Source organism: Panthera onca, chromosome C1 (assembly GCF_046562875.1).
Source record: "Panthera onca isolate mPanOnc1 chromosome C1, mPanOnc1 haplotype 2, whole genome shotgun sequence".
Classification (NCBI taxonomy): Eukaryota; Metazoa; Chordata; class Mammalia; order Carnivora; family Felidae; genus Panthera; species Panthera onca.
In genome coordinates, this window is record NC_138346.1 from 151193401 (window position 1) to 151213809 (window position 20409).

The 20409-nt window shown below is 40.9% G+C and overlaps 1 long non-coding RNA gene across 1 annotated transcript in view; it reads left to right on the forward strand.

The window, feature by feature from the left end:
* Positions 1-4364: 4364 nt before the first annotated feature.
* The window catches only part of LOC132672910 (uncharacterized), a 40619-nt gene continuing 24574 nt past the window's right edge, over positions 4365-20409 (forward strand). The window contains exon 1 of the long non-coding RNA XR_009607772.3: positions 4365-4546. This is a non-coding gene — a long non-coding RNA (uncharacterized LOC132672910). The remainder of the gene's footprint in view (positions 4547-20409) is intronic.

The window sequence follows — 20409 nt, forward strand, 5'->3', positions numbered from 1 at the left end:
TTTCCAGATTTAACATGTTTACGGCATTGACATTTGAAGCTGAAGCCCCTTCCTTCTTGATTAGAGCGCAGAGTACTCAGGCTGCGTTCTAACTTTATGGGGCTGGAAATCTGGGAATGGGTCATTTACAATTTTCAAACAAATCAAACTGCACTTTGATCTCTAGTCCAAGTTTCTTTAAATGCAACGAGTAATAATAATAAATTAGCCCAACGTAGCTATTTTCCCCTCAAATACGGTCATTTTTAATGTAATTATTTTATTGCATTCTAAAATCCAACCAACATATTTAATCCATCTTATTCAAAGTATATATTTTCTGAGAAGGAACATTAACTCAGCAAATTAGGTAGAGGAGAGGCTGTGAGTGTGTGTGCTTGTGTATGTGTATTTTTACATTTTAAGCTACATGCTCTGTGAGAATATGTATTAATAATAAAAGCAACATTTACTTTTGCATATATTTTCTCATTGGAATCTCTTGCTTTATGTACAATCCTTTAGGTGCCCTGAATGTTGTCAAAGCAATACATGGAACGTTCAGCAATAAGATACATTCAGAACAAAGACAATGTGCTCTTTAACTAAGTTCCCTAGTTTCAAAAAAATTTTAGTAGGTTTTACATTAATAACATCAGTTGTGGTCAACGTTGATTTTGATCTTGCATTTGAAATAACGTGAGAAATAATTTATATTGATACAATAGAAATTTTTTCTAGAACCATAAATATTTAGTCGACTCTCACAATGCTTCTAAATTGTTAACGGCATGAAAACAGCGTTCATATGATGTGATACATTTTATCATCCTCATCTCCACAAGTGTAAACTCTGTTGCTTTAAACTGGATTTACTGGAGTCTAGATATTTAATCCTAAGAATTTTCCTTAACATTAGTTACATTGTTGAATACAATGTATCTCCTTCATGATTGAAGATAAAGGCTGACACATACCACATGAAAAAGGCTTTCACAGAATAAACTTTAGGTTATGTTGTATCAAATACAAAACAAAAGCCACCTCTATCCCTCCAACAGAACAAATAAAAGCAAAACGCCTTGCCACTGTGAAAAAGGGCATTAGGTAGGTATCAATATTGCTCCTATAATTTGGAAGGGGCAAGGACAGTTTGTTCTTTTCTGTGTACTGTTTTCTTCACCTTCCCTCACTCCCAATAAATAGATATTTGCTTTGAGTAACGTTTAACACAGTCCAGCGATGCCTTATATGAGCAAATGGCTTGTATTGATTTTGAAACTCATACTTGTAGGAGGATATTTTAACAGGTTTTTTGAAAGAACACAGCACTTCAAAAATCAAACGCATTTGGGACTAATTGCAGAGTCAAACATCTTAATTTGAACTAGGAGAAAGACAAGAACAAATGAAAAAATATGAAGATCCATAGTGAAAAGCAGTAAAATAATCTAAGTGAATCATTTTATTAAAACGGCTGTTTCACTATAAATAAGGAACCATAAAAAAATACAATTTGTATATTCTGTTACAAAAAGCCTCACTCTAGGCAGCCAACTACTAAAATTTTATATGAAAAAAAAAGATGCTCCCCTAAGGAAAATGTGCATATCTGCTGTTTCTTTTTAACAAAGATTGAGATGCTTATAAAGAACTTAGCAAAGTCTTCTAAAAATAAAACCTATTTCACCGTCCCTCACCCCCTCCACTGCACACACTGTGTATGTGAGGGTTTTCTTTTTTTCCTATTCACGCGGAATTGTCTGACTCCAATTTAAATTGCCAGTCAGTGTTTCACAGCTTTGCACAGCACTTTCTAATCTTTTCCTCTTGGGCATCTCTATTTGAAATGAAGCTTTACTGTCTCTCGTATATCCGAAACAAACAAGTGTACCTACTTGATGGTTTAATCGTAACTGGCTAAGCTCAAAAACTGAGCAGTGAGTTCAGGAAAAATGCATGGGACACAACCAGCCGATGAAATCAAAACCCTCAGCAGAGATGCAAATGATATTTTATTATTTGAAACAGCTGCTGTATAGCCTCAGCCACTAATGTTTTTTTCTTTACGGATTTTTCCTGAATAACTTTATGAAGGTGTGGTATATCCTTTCATGATTTCCCTGGTGACCAAAGCTTTCGTGCCATTTTTACCTTGCTCCAGGTAATTTGGGGAAATACCACAGACATGTATCATTACAGAGTCTGTATTGTTGTTTAGTTGCTAATTGATTCTCAAAGGAAGCAGAATGATGCTGTCACTACAGTACATTAAAAATCCTTCAATTTAAGCATGGGTATTTTCGTGAAATTAAAACTGCTAGCTATTCTGTATATTTGACTGCAGAAAGCTTTTATGGAGGAGGTTATAATAAATTTTGCCTTTTATTAGCCGAAAAAAGGAAATCTGTGCAAGTTTTCAGGACTGAGATGCTTTTCCACTTAAAAAAAAAAATTATACTCTGCTTTTAACTGTTGAAGAACTTGATGTATGTCACGATAAAAGCTTAATCTGGATGCTTTTAACCCATGGTCCAAGAGGACTCATGCCCTGTAATGAGAATCTCACAGGGCTGTGCAATAAATACTTGTTTTAAAAATGGTTTCATCTGTCTTGAGTCTTTACCAGGTAATCCTGTTGTTAGTGTCTGTGTGGTAATGAATGCTGTGATATAATGGAAACTTTCACAAATAAAGCGTCCTTACTTTAAAAACTGAGCCTGGTGTCGATTTTTTTACAGGTACATTATTTCTGCGAATGGGTTTATCAGCAGTACAACAACATTACAAGACAAGCTAAGCCATAAAAAGGATTAAGTGGCGCTGTGTAATACTGATTAAGTAACAGAGCGATACAGGCGAGCTGTGAGTGACTAGTTCTGCCAAGTCTTCTGAAACAACACAGTCATAAAAGTTTACTTTCCTTGCAGACCCGACTCTTTCCTCTGGGACCTTCTCTAACTGTTCAAACGTGAGCTATTCTACGGTCGCTAAATTCTGCCTCCGTTAAAAACAGTCATCAACAACAAAAATCCTTTTTGGGTCTTCCTGTTTTAATAATGCTTCTGTGATATGCAGTTCAATTCGCGGCTGCCACTTCCCCTCGGGTGTGATTCTTAACCTCTTCGGTTTCCTTACCTGTAAAATGAGGGTAACAAGGCTACCTGAAAAGGCCAATGTGAGGATCAAAGAGATAATGCCTAAAATTCCTTAATACAGCACCAAGCCCATTTTAAGCACAGAAAATCTTAACTGTTATTAAGGGAGATAATGGACAAATCATTTTCCCCAATAATAAATATGTTATGAGCAAGAGACCTGCATTTGTCTTTTAAATCTACAGAGATGGACTTCAAGTTTTATTTTTATTACAACACTAAAGAGTGGCAGATACCCCCAGGAATATCGTATAATGCCGTGCCCTGAAATTTAAGATCGGTGCAAAAGGAGATTTCAGATACACATACATTTAAAATGCTTTTTATCAATGACTTGGATTATTTGCCCAAATAATATACTTAATGTGACGAATATTCCCAAACTGGAGTTGACTCGCTGACGATCCTTTACTTGTCAGCTGCTTACAAGAATGGTCAGCCAGTTCAATTTTTATGTGAGAAATTAGTTTCAGAAGATAATTTCATCCATATTACTTGAAATGCTTTTCATATGGGCTATGGAGTGTTATAAATTCTAATTTAATATAAGGCAAAGGAAAAAAGGGAGGGGGGAAAGTCTGTGGATTTCACACAAGGAATCCATTCCACATTGTTTTCACTAGTTTTTCCAAGACCCTGAGGGAATCCAACAATAGGTTATATCAAGTGCAATTAGAATCATAATGCAGAAGCCAGTAAATTAAGACAGATGTCGGTATTTCAAAAACTAGTCTGTTGTCCTTATATTTGGACACAATTCATGAGATGCGTTAGGAAGAAACAACATCTCCTCTTCAATGCATCACAATTATTTTCAGAAAACAGGAAGAATCCCCCACCTATCAGTGCAACTCCAAAATCTCACCCCGAACCCTGATTCTACAATAGGATGACCGTAGATTACGTAACTGTACCCAAACCTGGAACCCTAGATTTTAAGTGTTTAAACTTCATTTTGCCTGTCACCTTTCCGGGCTGTGCGGCAAACAGGTGTGGGCTGGAGTGGGGTGCCTTGGGGAGGAGGCCGGGGACAACTTGGGTAATAGGCTGAGAAGCACCGAGCAACGCTTTGTTATTAGACATCAGTGTGCTGTTACCGACAGAGCGAAACTGCCTTTGCTTCGGGAGGGCCTCTCTGCTCCGGCTGGAGAAAACTGGAGAAGGAGGAACCACCGTGGACCTGGGCTGGGGAGGGGGGCAGGGTGTCAGCGATGGAAACGGCTCCTGCGGAGGAAGCAAGCTGATGGCAGGCGAGTGGCCCAGGGAGGCAAGCCGAGGGAGAGCCGAGGCACCAGTTCCTGAGCATTTCCTAGAAAACTACTCTTCGGTTTTCTGTCAAAACAGAGAGTAGCAGTGGAGGGACCAACCCCAGAGGACCTCTTCGGCGAAAGAAACTCTGACTTTGGGAGGTATATTTTTATTTATTATCACAACACAGACTATAAATTTAAAAGCCGATTTGAGTAATTTCCCCGAGGAAGAAAGCTGACCCCGTTCCCATGGCTGCCCTGCCCTCCCAGTGCTAAGTGTGCCACAACACATTTGGAATGCTTTCTTAAAAGTTCCAGATCATTCGACGACTCCCACTGCAGCAAGTCTCTCAGTGCTGGAACTCGGGCTTATGTCGGAGGGCGGGCGGGCAGTGGGCAGGCCTGGCAGCAGCTGTGAGGCTGGCCCCCACCCCAGGAGGCTTGGGGCAGGTGGAGGTGGAGCGGGAGGTAATGACCGTTCGGAGACAACCTATTTAAGCCACTGTTTGTTCTATAATAAAAATGACTCGGTGGCTCTGAGCATGAACTCTCAAAGGGAGGGTGCTGCAGGAGGCAGGTGGAGACTTTGTTTTAACCAAATGAACCAACAGGAGCTTGGGGCTTTGTTGTGAGGAGGGCGGGCTTTGCAGTGGGCCTTCCTCCCTTCCTCAGGCTTGTTTGCTCATAAGGCAACTGCTGCCCCTGAGGGACTCTGTGGATGAGGCAGCTGCAACAGAGGACACAGGGTCAAGGATTGGGAAGGGCTAAGCATAACTCAGACACTTCAGGAAGGGGCTGAACGGAACACAGTTATGTGAGCCACCTTCCAAAACACACAGGTACATAGCACGTTGTCTCCCTTCTGTTATGCACATGTTTTCACAACAGCAGGAGCAAAATAACACCCACACCGTATCCTAAAGGGCACACAGTCTGAGCTGTGGCAACTGTCAGAAGCAATGATTTCCCGAACCCAGGGCCCCGGGGAGAGGAATCTCATAGGCCTCTGGAGAGGAGAAGCCCAGCTGAACCCAGTCCCCAGGGAGCCTCTCGTTGCTGCCCCAGAGACACCAACCTTCTCCGAGATTGCACGGGCATCAGGATGCGTGTGGATGCTGCAGGGGAATGTTAGCGTCACAAACCCTGATCCTCGCCCCATAACCTTCCCCCCAACCCCAATCTGGAATGATTTTTAATACGTGCTATTTGCTTATTTCAGGGAAAAGAGTCAATCTAGGTGCAAGAGGAGGGCAAAGAGAGTCCAGAACATTGGAGCAATAAAAGTGAAGTCAGACAAAACCGTGGAGTCTCAAAGCTTTCCTACAGACAGGGTTTCCGTATGGATGTTTACACCAAACAAAAGACAAACGACCCATTTGGTCCGGGGAATCACAGGGAGGGCAGCTCTGGTGGCGGAGCTGGGCTGTGGAGGGGTGTTCTCATAGTGTCTGCGGCTGCCGGTTGGAGCTGCCCCCCAGCCCCCCAGTCTCCGGGCGTGCAAGGCTAGTGATTGGAGGACTCAGTCTCTGTCGGCCATCTCTCTGAAGCCCATTCCTGGCTCAGAGAATCTCCCTGCTGGAGAGATAGGGAGTCTTCTGCAGGTCTCTCCTGCAAGCTGCCTCGTCCGCTTTGTATTGTCTCCTGGCGTTTGCGTGCGCCCTGCTTGCATCTAATGTATATTTATTCTCAAGGACTGGGAGCCTCAGTGGGCAACTGAAATTTAAGTGAGTGAATGGCCCAGCGGTACTGGGGAAGATTCATTATCTGTACATTTCTAGGTTATTTGACGTGGGAGATTTTAAGCAGTTTATGTGGCGAGGAGAAGGCAAAATGACAATGCACAAACCTCCTATGATATGCAAAAAACATGCAGCCGACACAGAATTGCCGTTTATTAGATAATAAATGTGATGCCAGATTTTTCTAAAGAGCACCAGGGAAAATAAATACTCAAGGTATGAGCCAAAGTCCAAGGGCCAGCGCTGAGTCCTGCCCGTGGCTCTGGCCACCTCCTAGGGGCTCCACTCCTCTAGATGAGATTTGGTTCTCTTCACTGCAACATTATGAAGCAGGGACACTAAGACGACTCCTTTGAACATGAAAAATAGAAAGAAACCCCTTTTTAATCTTTGTTTTTATGGCTGCAAACATGATTACATAGAGGAAAATCAATCCCTATGGAACACGATAGATAATACAAAGTAATTGATTGGCCTTTATCATTTTCCGTTACGATATTAAAATAACTCCATAATATCAAGCGGCAGCCACTGATACATAAAGGAAAACAGGAGCTGATTATGTCTAAGGGTAATCAGGTCAGGGAAGTGTGAAGGTAAGATAAATAAGGTAAATACAAAAATGGAAAAAGGCTTAAAAAAAGCAAAAGGGAGTTGGTGGCAAAGAGTCTACATAATAGAAGGGAGATCTGATGTTGGGAATATCATTAAGCAATAAGCCACGAGAGACAGTCTATTGCAGCTGTGTGATTGCAGCATGTCTCAGTTGGTGTCCCAAGCCATAGGGGCCAAAGCTGAGTGACTTTAACTTCCCAGGAAGTGCAGTAATCCTTTCAGAATACAATGCCTGCAGCCTGACTGCTATCAGGCTATGAAATTTAGAAAATAAAATAGGGGAAGCATTTAGCAATTGGTATTTCCCAGGCACTGATGCCACCAGCATGGCATCACAAGTAGCCACTTAGAAAACCTGCATTTGCAGCCAACTTTCCAAACTGCCAGAGACCAGGGCAGCTTTGTCAAAACCCCAAATGCCATGGTTTGTGTCCTAATGGCAAGTAACTGAGGCAGAGCCGTTGAGAAAAATTGCATCAAAAGAAGGCCTAGGTACCTTATTCTGTGTTCTCGCCTATTTCCTCTTTCCGTGTACATTTATTCTCTCAACATGTATTCATATTGACAAATACACACATAGAAGTTATTAATTATACCATTTTACACACCTATACATATATATCTTACATATATATGTGTGTGTTAAATAACACAAACACATACATGCTTCGTGTCTGATCGATAAATAAATACATTTAGGAGCTAGTTCATTAAAAATATACCAGATATTTGTTTTGGTCCCTGTGTCACTACCTAAAATGCTTCTAATTTAGATTTCTTAGCACAATGTCATACGTGTGTTAAGCAACCATCACAAATAACCCTGTTGTGGCTGGAAGTCAGTTTTCATATTCACATTTAAAACACAGTATAAAAATGTCATGCCCACCAGAGTGATCCAGGCTTTTGGCTAAGCAGCAATCAGGAATATAGCTTAAGGTGGTGAAATAAGTCACCGTATGGGCTGTGAGTATTAGAGCACTGGTTAGCTGTGATACCCTCAAGAGATGTGGGAAGTAGTTGTTTACTCAGCAGAAGGACTCCAGATAGTATAGAATTTGTTCTTAACTTTTCTAAATCCTGGGGAGTTGAACTTATTTGTTCATTCATTCACTTATTCATCCCACTAATTGAAGGCCTATTACAGGTCTAGAACTGAACTTGGTGCTGAGGTGGCAGAGATGATCTCAAGGGGCATACAGGCAATTAGGGAGCATTGCTATATTTGAACAAATATATGAAAAGGTCCTAGTAGATAAGACACAGTTGCTACAAAACACAGGGGAAACAGAAGTCAGGGAAAGGATTCACAGAGTTAGGTATGGATGGAAAGATCATTTATAGACAGAAAAGATGAGGAAGGGCATTTTAGGCAGCATGACATTCATATAAATGGTCCAAAGACATAAAGAGGGGTAATGTGTTGGGGAAAATAGGAATGGCTGGAATGGTGTGCTGAGTGCATGGGATGGAGTGAGGGGAGACTGACAGTTTTCCCTCTACAAAATGAAAAAGCTGTAGATGTGGTTAAGCAGAGATAGAGTCTGACTGGATTCTTTTAGAGTGATGGCACTTTGCTATAGGGTAGAGAACAGTTGGAGTAGGGAAAAGAGGGACTATCACACCATGCAGTAAGACACCGACCTGGGTGAAGCCTAATGAACTAGCTGTGCTAAGTGCAAAACGATCCCATCAAAACAGTCATACCATGTACATCAAATGTTCTCGGCAGCAAATGACAGAAAGCTGAAGCAGCATCTCATCTATGAGAGGTTCTGTATGTGGCCTGTATGTGGCCCTGTATGTGGCCCTTTATGTGGCCTGTCAGGGTTCCAGCTCCATTTCTCGGTCATTCTCTTAGCCATGACTCTTCCATGTGCTGACTGTCCTTGGACTGGTGGCAATATGGATGCAGCAGTTCTAGCAGACTTATCTGAATATACAATGTCCAGAGGACATTTTTTAGTGTCTCTTTATTAGGAATGAGGAGTCCTTTCCCCAGAATTTTCATCAGGCCTTCCCTCATTTTCATTGGCCATATGAAGTCAGATGCCTATTCCTAATCCAATTACTGATAGATAAGGTTTTATAACAGACATCAGAGAGTCAACTACTATTCATGTCGTGCTTTCCTTTCAACATCTTTCCTTTTGATCTTGTATCTCCCCTACTGAAATAACTTCTAGGTGGTTCTGTAATTAGAATTGCATTATTCCATGCCATCCTGTGTACAAATACTGCTTCATTTCTTTATCAAAATCAGATTACATCTGGTTAATCACCATCCATGAGGATTGATGAGATGTCTTCTATCAATTACTGTGCATGGTTTTCCTTCCTCCCTTCCTTCCTCCCTCCCTCCCTCCCTCCCTTCCTTCCTTCCTCCCTCCCTTCCTCCCTCCCTCCCTCCCTTCCTCCCTCCCTCCCTTCCTTCCTTCCTTCCTTCTTCTTCCTTCTGATGCATTGGAATCCTACTGTTTACACAGATCCGGAAGATGCAAGAAGGTCCTGGCTCTCAATCCAGGGTGCCTCCCTGTGGTGTGCCTAACTCAACCTGTGAAGTCTACTCAGATGTGGTTTGAGGTCCCCACATTCTCTTAAAACCTGCAAATCCCATCTAATTTTCAGGGCCTGGAGAACCAAGCCCTATCTGGTATGGAGGGTTAAGTTCTTCAGACAAATTCAGTGTAATGGTCTCAGTTGGTACGCATAGGTCTGTTAGTGATTGTCTGCTGAGGTCCATCTCTACCTGACAAATTCCCCCCAAACCTTGAGGACCCAAAAACCTGGCACCCTAGTGGGGGAGACAGGAGGTGTGCTGGGGGAAATTAATTTCATTTCTTCCTGATGAGCCTAGAACCAGCCAAATAAGACATAATTATTCAATTGTGCAATGTACAGCAGTAAGAATTCCTAAATGCCCTGATATAGTGCATCAGTGTATTGAAGGAGTAAACACAGGTATCTTGGGCCAGCTTGAGTCTAAATTGGTCTTTTACAGGAAGTCAGATTTTGAGGGTTTTCTAATCCTGCATGTCCAGTATTTCCTTCTTCCATTACCTTTGCTCTTCAAGACCCACCCCCTCCCCCCACCACACACACACACACAAAACCCCAAAATCAATTTCCCAAGTTTACTGATTTGAGGTGCTTATTAGCAGGGAATGATTTGATTGATTAAATCACATGAAATATGAACAACTGACAACCCTGATTAAAGTGATATTCTTACCAGGGATATTTAAAATGTAAATCTCTCTGGGGCACCTGGGTGGCTCAATCGGTTAAGCGGCCGACTTCGACTCAGGTCATGATCTCGCGGTCCGTGAGTTCAAGCCCCGCGTCGGGCTCTGTGCTGACAGCTCAGAGCCTGGAGCCTGTTTCAGTTTCTGTGTCTCCCTCTCTCTGACCCTCCCCTGTTCATGCTCTGTCTCTCTCTGCCTCAAAAAATAAATAAACGTTAAAAAAAATTAAAAAAAAAATGTAAATCTCTAACCCAGATGAATTGACCTGTAATGGTGGTTTTCAGGCATTAGGGAGGAACCTAATTACTAGGAAAGTTGCAGGTGCGACCTCTTAAATTCACACTATGTGGTTGAGCAGCACCTTTTAAAAAACCTCTATTTAAAATATCGGCTGAAGGGGCTTTCTTCCCCACAAAACAGTGACTCCCTTGAGGGCAACACAATGCCTCAGCCCCTAGCACAATTCCTGTCACACAGCAGCTTCATGTTGTTTGATGGTTGCTTAAAGCATCTTTTTACAATTAATCTGTTACATGGGCTCTGGGGGAATCAAAAGGAAAATGAAGAGATCACTTTTTTTTCTTTTTCATTCATTAAATGATCCATATTTTCTTAATCTCTCACTGCATTTATATTCTGTAAATCTCTATTTTCCAGTTTGAACTGTCTTAACTTCCTCACAATTCCCTTAAAATGCAGAATTCCCATCAAGGCTTAGTATTTTCTATCTGGATCTTTAAGTGACCAGTGAAGAAATTCCCATGGTTGAAGTATTCATGCATTGGGTTTGTGTACCAGAGGACTTAACTTGCCTCTTAGCTCCTTTAGATGCCCAAATGTGTTTCATAAAGATTTCTTCCAGGTAAGATTTCTCTGAATTTTTTATGTCATTTTTCTAAAGAGTTAAAAATCTATTTCGGCATGAGCTTGTGGTTTGGGTTTAAATTTTGAGGGGTTCGTTTCCTTTGAGCTGGAATAAGATTGTAAGTATATGTAGGTTCTAGGGATAATTCTCACTCGTTCTTTAGCAGAGGTGACACTCTTGCAAGGTGAACCAGCATTAAGGCCTCATACATTCCCCTGGCCTACCTCCAAAATGCTTCATGCTTGTTATTTCATGTTATAATAGATCATTATGTTGTCTGTTCACCATCTTTTTCTCTCACCAATTGTCCCTTCCAACCTGGTGAAGATGTTGGTCACAAGCTGTTGCCTCCTCTGCCATGGGGGCAGGCATGTGACTCAACCTGGGCCAATCAGGTTATTCTCCTCTGCTCTTGTGATTGTTCCATAAGTGGGCACATGACCCAGACATAGCGAATCAGAGTCATCCTCAGGAATTTTGCTGAATTTGTTAGGGAAGAAGCCCTTCTCTTTGCAATAAACTGTAAAGATGACAGAAGCTTTGAGTTAATTTACTGGGGACTATTTTTGCCACCAGGTGCAAAGAACTTACCATGCACAAAGAGAAATTAGAACCAGGAGATGGTTGGATGGATGAAGGGAGGGAGATAAAGAGAAGGATCACTGATGACAATGTTCGGGGGCCTGACTCCAACCATATCCAAAAATCTGAACAATTATCTTTTTTTTCTGTTTAAGCTAATTTGAACTAGGTTTCTATAAATTATGTCAAGAAGACCCCAAATAAGCAAACAAATATGTTTCCTTTTTATCTATGTTAGTACAAATGATATATCTTTACAAGATAAAGGTGCATATATACATTTTTAAATTTTTTTTTTAAGAGAGCATGCAAGCAGGGGAGGGGCAGAAAGAGAGGGAGAGAGAGAAAGAGCATTCTAAATGTGACAAGAATGGTCTGTTAGTTACTAGAGCTTAATTTCACTTAGCCCTCCTAATTTCTCTGTATTATTATTTCCATTATATAGATGATCACATATAGAAAGCTCACAGTGAGCCAGGCTTTAAAACTAGTTCTAACTTCCCAACTCACAGCTCTTTGTACAACACTACTTAGAAGAGTAACTTCAATCTGAAGATTTTTCAAGCAAAGAATAAATTAATTTATAGAATAAATTATATATATCCTTGACAAAAAAAAAAAAGATCAATGCATGAATCAATAAAGTTTAATTCAATTACACTCATCTCTCAATTATCAGCAATAGAGAGGTTATGAGGAAAGCAGCTTACTTGCAAATTTTATGTGGCTAAAACTCATAAATAATATGTGCATAACTGAAAGCTGCCAACACACGGCACTCTCAGCTGTAAAAAGAGATTGGTTGTAAGTGAGGTGTGATGATTGCCATGTTAGGTCAACTTACTCCTCCAGAGTTTATGGCAAATAATTATTTACCAGATGGAATTTTCCCTAAAAAATTTCATTTACTTGACTTCCTCTTTACTTACCTTATTTCATCATAAGGTTGAGTCTATTTAAAAATAACTTCTGGGATATTATTTGGGAGAGAAACATACACTTACTTTATTCCAGAGGGAAAACAAAAGATTGTCTAAACATCAGCCTAATCCATAGAATGGAGTAGAGGCACTATGTCTATTCTCCATGAGGAAGTCTGAGAGAGCAGAATAAATATTGTGTGGAAAATCCAGAAGGGACCTCTGTCATAGAGTCTAAATTATGAGGTGTTTTCAGGAAACATGCATTTTATCCCAGGTCAAGGCCAGCTGGGGTTGGAAAGGCAGTCTCCAATGATTTGACATTTTCCTGATACCTCCTGGAGGAAATATTCAGGTTCCTAGAGGGGAGTGTGTTTTGGGCTGACAGCTCATGTCTATTTTCAAAGCATCATTACCTATGGCAGGTGATGAAATACTCTGTAAGTTCTGACATGGTGAAGGTTGGAATAATTCAACAGGGTCTTGCCCTCATAGGTTGCGATTACTGCATTCCCTATGAGTCTTTACAGACCCCTACCTCATGTGTCTACATACACACACAGACACAGAGAACCATTCACACGCACACACATGTGCATGCACACACAGACACATGCGTGCCTTTTCATACATGCAGACACTGCTAATTTCTTAACTTTGCACCATTAAAAAAAGTCTTTTAATTTTGGTGCTCTGTAGTAGGGATAATATTGTAAAAATATTAAGCTACATATTTTATTGCCCTTTAAATCTTCTTCCCTTGAAGTCTTCTACCTCCAAGACTGAGCACGAATGGTATGATCCCTGGGAAAGTATCAGTTAGGGAATGTACCACCCGGAATAAAGAAATCAAAACTGTGATTGCTAAGAATGGAATGTGTACACCCCACCCCCACCCCATTCCTATATTGAAACCCAAATCTCCAATGTGCTGGTATTTGGAGAAGGGGCCTTTGAGAGGTAGTTAGGTCATAAGGGTGGAGCCTTAATGATGGAATTAGTGCCCTTTTAAGAAGAAACATGAGAGAGCTTGCTTCCATTCTCTCTCTCTCTCTCTCTCTCTCTCTCTCTGTCTGCCACATGAAGACACCATGAGAAGATGGCTATCTGCAAACCAAGGAAATGGCTCTCACCAGTGACCAGATCAACCACCACCTTGATCTTGGGCTTCCCAGACTTCCCAACTATGTAAAATAAATATTTGTTATCTTAGCCACCCAGGCTATGGTAATTTGTTACAGCAGCCTGAGCTAAGTCAATGATGAAAGAGATATTCTGGTTATGGAGGAAGGGATTGTGCTTTCTGTCCTATGGGATGTAGAAGGAGAAAAGGTGGGGCTAAGGAAACAAATTTAAAACCTGTTCTGACTAACTGATCTGGATCTGGGTGGTTACCACAGGTAGGTCACAGACCTCCAGTTGGGCTAGTGAGATCCAATTTTGGAAACAGTCATCAAGGGAGATGGCCTAGTTGTCCAAGAATTTTGCTGATTTACAGCTGTTCATTTCAAAGGTGAGCACAATCGGATGTCCAGCCAGGGCACACTCAAAGGCTAAGTCTGTCAGCCTATCATGGACATCTGCCATGAAACCGAGAACTCTGCATCCCCCGATCATGACGGCTGCAACTCATCCTCTATATCCAAAGCACCATCTGATGAAAGAGGGGAAAGGAAGAAGCAGTTTCATTAGGGATCGAGCTTTGAATCTACTGGAAAATTATCCCCAAAAAACTATGTAACCAGGAGGAGCTGAAATGTCATTAATAGGCAGATTTAAAGTCAAAGCCTATTTCTACCCACCCTTCACCCCCATCAGCAGCTACCCAGCAGGGGGAGAGCTTATAAGAAAGATTCTATCACTTGTAGAAAATAATGAAGTTCCTTTTTCTTTGCACATCTGGTATGTTAATTGTGACCCTACCAACATAAGTAATACCTGCAGCATAGTTTTCGAATCCCTGCTAGGACAAATGGCATTTTCTGAGTCTGTCATTCTCTGGGCCCAGGAATAGCATCACTGAGTAAAACTTACCAAAGCACCCCATGTCTTTCTCATTTAGCTTCAACAGCCTTCCAAGTTTGGTTGGTACTTGTTCAGAAAATGAAAAATGCCTTTTGGCCTACGTTTCCCGGCACAGATAAAGATCCTAATTGTGCCATTACAAGCTGGTACATAAATCTGTGTCAAGTTTCTCATAATATTATATCTGCAAGTGAGATCTTGAAGGTATTGTTCTTCCTTTCACCTAATGACAGAACAGAATGCTTCATTGAAAGATGGTAAAGAAGGATGATTGAGTTCAATTCGGCCTGAGCATTTGAGTTTGTGTATTTTAGGGGAAATGGACTCAGAAAACAGACCAGAGTTTTCAAACATACCAACAAGACTGGCTGAAACATCTGGAAAAATCCCTTTGAGATTGAAAACATGTGATGCACAACAAAGGCAACAAGTCTATGTTTTTATGGTTTTTTGATTGCAGTGGAGAAGCTGAATTGCCAGCCATCCAAGATCCTAAATTGGTCCTTGTTAATACCTGGGATTATTTGCCAAGATATCAGGATGGGGAGGACCAAAAACCTCTGAACAAGGAGAAAATAAGCTGTTAAATATTTAATATACACTCCTTACAAATTTAAGGGAGTCAGAAAAAAAATAACCAAAACATCAAAAATAATTGGATTAGGAGTTAGTAGATTTCGCCCAAATCTCACTTTTATTGTGGCTTTTCTTCTCCCCTGCAAGGATATTTACTATAATTAATAAGAAGCCTTTGTATTTATTAGCATCTTTATTCCAAGTAGCTCAGAGGCTCCACAGACATTCTTTTATTATTTCTCACAACATCTCTGTGAGATTTTGGCAAGAGGATGGGTATTATCCTTGTTAAATCTGGTGCAGGAAAAGCAACTGTTTTCAAATGAAATTTACAAAAAGCACCTCTTAGGCTGAAATCTAAATTGCTGTTAAGGAATTCTCCCTTGGGAATGTTTTTCTCCCCTTTCCTCTTTAATTTAAAGTGTGAGACTGTCATTTCTGTCATTAGTTATTGCAGTAACTTTTCCCTCTTCAGACCAAGGTCAAAAGTCCCCCGCTGTTAGTCTATCCATGAAAGTGCTTGAACATACACAGCCTCATATCATGCATATTTATGCTGCAGAAGTATTAGAGTAAACATAAGAGGGATGAATTATTAAGGGCAAAGTAAGACTGATGAAATGCTGTTAGTTTAGATATTTGACTGATTTGTACATTTATGAGCTGACATGAAGTATTTGAAGGCAAAGGAAACAAACTTGGTCTTGCTGCTAAGCCAGCTTCTTAAGAATAATAAATCTTAGGGATTGAGAACAGAACAAAATCTATCTATTTATCTATCTATCACCTATCTATCCATCTATCTATTTGCACATATATGTGTTTACATAATTACATATTAATGGCTTATTTCCAGAAATGCACAAAAGCTTCCACTCCATATTTATCAGGATGCCTAGGCCCTGACTATTCTGCTGAACTGAGGCTTCCTTTGGCCCTTTGTTCTCCTGTAGATCTTTAGTTGCTTTGGACTTTTAAAAATGAAATTGAAGAGTTAGTATTTACTTCCAAGGCCACTTACACTTAATCACCAACCCCCTTGTCTGGAACTAAGGTTCATTTCCAGAACCTTGGCTCTGATGTGAACGGGCAAACCTCACACAATTTCCAGGTGTCTCTTTGGTGACAATTCTTCCATGTTAAACAGCTCCAATTGTTTGGTGCTTAAGGGCCATCGTGCATTACAAAGCCTAACGTCAACTCTATTGAAGACTAAGAATCTGGTAAACAAGGGTCAGTAGATTTCAAGAGAAAATAGGTCAGTCCTTTTATCTGCTCTACTTGTTCTGCCTTTTTTTTATGGGTACTCCTCTCTGATTGCTTCGGATCGGCTAGACAGGGACTGCTGATAGCTCCTGTCTGCTGCTGCAGTTTGTTAGAATTCGTGTAAAGGGGTGGCAAAGCTGAAAAGACACATTGGGCAAGAGACGATTTTTCCTGGTCCCCTTTGTAGGTGTTCTGTGAACTAGGTGCTGAAATGACCCTGTGGGCTGGGGAGATGTGGGGCTGAGGATAGGTGGATGAAAGGAGCCAGTTAAAAGGCAGGGGCCGAATTTTATGCTCAGGAAGAGAAGGACAGATTCTAATTCCCAAAGCTGAGTCCCATTTGATGCAATCTCTCGGTTATTTTTTCTTTCCGTAATTGAAGAGGTGGTAAGTTATCAGAAAGAAAAAAAAAAATCACAAAATAAAACACGCCACCGAAGTCATGACCTGGAAAAGGCTTTACTCTTTAGTTTTGCATAAAGGGAATCAGAATCATTTTCTCCAAATCATGGATGTTATTGTCATCTGATGGGAGCGAAGAGGTCTTTCTATCATGCTCTTTAGGAAAATGGCGACAGTGACCAACAACTTACTGCTTGATGTGTTTTGACTCTTAAAATTATTTTTCACGCTGACAGACTCCTTAAGGCACTCAGGGCAGGAGAACCATGTCCCCACCAAATAGACACATTTCACAAAGTTCCATTTAAATAGAAGAGTGTCACATTGTCCAGGTAGTGCTTATCATTTAAAAAATAATTATTTCTTCCCTATTGCTTATAATGACTACTTTAAAGCTCAAAAGTGAAATCTATTTCCTCACCTCAATTTTCTCTCCTCCATCAGGTTTGCATACTCTGTGGGGCTTCTGGCGACTGCTGGGATGCTGGCATTGATCTTTTCTTTCCCTGGGGGGGAAAAAAGTGGCCTTGAAATTTTTCCTTTGGGGAAAAATATCACACCTTTTACCAGACAACCAGGTTTTCTCTCCTTTCTTCTGATTTGGGTTATTTTGTGTTATTCAACAGTCTTGTGCTGGCTTGGCAGTCATTTACATATTCCTTCATGTATGTATACACTTAAATATTGATCTATTCATTCATGGAATATTTTGATGCCTCTCACGCGCCAGGCATTGTGCAAAGTGTCGAAGATGATGCAGTGACTATAGCAGACGTTGCACTTACCTTCATGGAGCTGTAGGCCCATTAGGTTCCATTAAATTGGGGAGAAAATTATACCCACTATTTATTGTGTAGTTGGTTGTTCTCATTTCCATATAAAATGATAAGAATATTTTTGCCAAAGAAGATAGCTGTGATAAGGAGCTTACCTTTGGATTCACTAATCTTGACAATAATCTACTAATTACTCTGTTCAGTTCTCCCACGGTGTAATGGGCTTTTAGAGATATTAGAGCAATTCTGAAAGGTGGGGAAAAAAAAGAAGTCATGGTATATTTAGACTTTCAGAAGTTATGTGGAAGACTAGGAATTAATATAGTATATTAATTTCTCAGTCAGTTCACCTGATTAGTGAAGAGAATTTCAATCGCTTTATTATACATCTTAAACCTGGATCGGACCTTGGTGCTTTTTTAAGCACTGGAGAAAAGTTAAGTTTTTGTTAACTAAAATGCACAGCTCTGGATCCCAGTGTTTGACCTCCACAAACGCTTTTGAATTGTGTGCCTCAAGTCAAGGCCACGCAGGGTGGCAGCAGCCTTCGTTTCCCATGTGTGAGATTTGGTGAGCAGGATTTGACTTTGGTCTGTGGTTTTACTGAATGCAGATTTTTCTCCTGGACTCTGAACTGTGGACCAGAGGAAGGTTCTACTGCCAAGAGAGTGAAGGGCAAAAGGAGACAAATACTTTTCTGACCTCTCACTTTAAAGCCGCTCACCCCTGTTTTATTGCTCTTTCAACACTGCATCAAAGCAGGAAACTTTAAAGTCTCAGTGAAGCAGGAGGATACAGCTTTTCCAGGGACCAGGGTAGCTTTAATTAAAATTGGGTTGTATTTGGGAATGTTTTGCTTTGTGTTTGAACCAAAAAAAGAAGTGAAGGAGACAGAGAGAAAAGTACAGCAGTGGATTATCTCCCTAATGGCAAAAAAGATCAATTAATTTACAATGGGGGGTGGGGTGGGGGGTGGGAAGAAAGAACTGCACTACAGATTTACAAAGCGTTCATTATCTATGGACTTTGGATATGAACCATCATCAGCCTAATATCCAAGGCAGAGATCTGACAGTGCCCACCCTGAATTCAGGGGCCAGTTGATAAATTAAAAATCATTTTAAAATTTAATATTAAAATTGATAATTGCTCTGTGGGAAATAGATTTTTCTGAACTTCTACCCTTTTCCTGCAGTGCTGAGCAAATGCAAGGCGATAAACTGTCCATTTGTCACAATGATAGATAGACAAATCCTACTTTTGCCCTTGTTCCACAGTACTCCTACATTTCAATTAAGGAGAATAAGTGCTACCATTTGTAACATGTAGTCATATTGTCCTCTATAGCCTTTTAAGGCTCACAGAATTCTCTTTAGGAATGGGAAAAAGTCCCTCGACATACCCTTACAACCATTGGGGTGCACTGCCCATGTCTTCAAGGGACATGGTAGGGGAGCTAGAGAAGAAGGCTGGTGATCAAACATCACCTGGGATGGAAGAGATTGAGAACCTGATAGATACTGAGGGTCAACAGTGGAGGATGGGAGATTCTGATTAAACTGCTTTAGGATTCTTGCAAAATTGGACAATGCAGAAATGAACACAGCAGCCCGAAAGTTAGGTGCTAGTTGACAAGAGAGTTCAGGGGAACCTGACTAAAATTTGCTCAAGGAGAGACTGTTTCTCAAGGGAGCTAGAGTAGGTGGCATCTATTTCCCATTCCATCGATGTTAGGCTTGGCCACCTGCCCTGCTTTAGGCCATTGGACCATTAGAGGATATGACACTAGCAAAGGCCTTAAGTATGCTCATGAGGTTGGGCCTGCCCACTTGGGTTCCTCTGCTCATCATGAGGAGACCAAGTCCTATGCTGTTATTGCTTCTTCACCTGGGGCCCCAGAATGAAGCACACAGAGCAGCAGACATGCATCTGACCCAAGGCTCGTAGCCAATCCCAGGCACCCGAATCTGAAGCAGAGGTGCCCCAACCTGCAGACCTGTCAGTGAGCATAAGAAGTGCTTGCTGTTGAAAGCCACCAAGTTTGGAAGGTAGTTTATTATGCAGCATTCATTGCAGCCATAGTTGCCTAATATATCATTCCTCAAGGAGAACCTCCAACGGCCTCAAGACTATGACGCATTGCAAACATTTATCACGACTGTAAGGAATCTGTATCTTGTTTACCACTCTATCTTAGCATGTGGCATACAGGAAGTTCTTCATAAGTGTGTGTTGAAGAATAAATGAAGGCTTTTCCAGGTCAAGTTTCTCTCTATTTCATAACATACCCAATTGCCTTGCCTCCTAGATAATGTTCTTAGTAAGCCGTCTTGAAAGATGTGACTTTGTTTTCAGCTGTGTCTGTCCTCAAGTATTTATGATTTTGAACAGGAGATAATATGGATTAGTAAGTACTGTGAGAAAGAAGTGTTTGGAGAGCACAAAGTCTGGAGACTGGATTCAGACTGACAACAAGGTCGTTAGGGCATGGGGAATGTAAGATGTCCCAGTAGACCCTGGGGAGGAAATGTTTGAGTCATTTTAGAGATGTCAGTGCCAAATATTGAAGCTAATAGTAGTAGTTAGGCATTTGCATTAAGTGCTTTACATTAAGTGTCTCATTGGAGACAGATATTCTGATTATTCTTATTTTATAAATGTGGGAAGTAAGGTTTAGAAACCTCAGGTAACTTGCCTGAGGTCACAGAGCCAGTAAGTGGTGGAGATGGGCTTATATCCAGGGCTGATTGACCCCAACATCAACTTATAAGATCAAGCAATAACTATACTATCATCAGTATAGTTATTGATCCTGGGCCGCTGGACCCAAGCTGCTGTTGTCCTTGATCCTTGATTTTATTTCTCTTATTTGGTTCATTATCTCCTGTCCTCCTCCCTCTTTTCTTCAAACAAATCAATTCATAACTATAGTTGTGGGTGGGGAGAGAAGTGCTCTTGCTCGGTGCCCGTAGAGAGAAGAGAATATGCAGGAAGGGGGCCACTAATTAGCT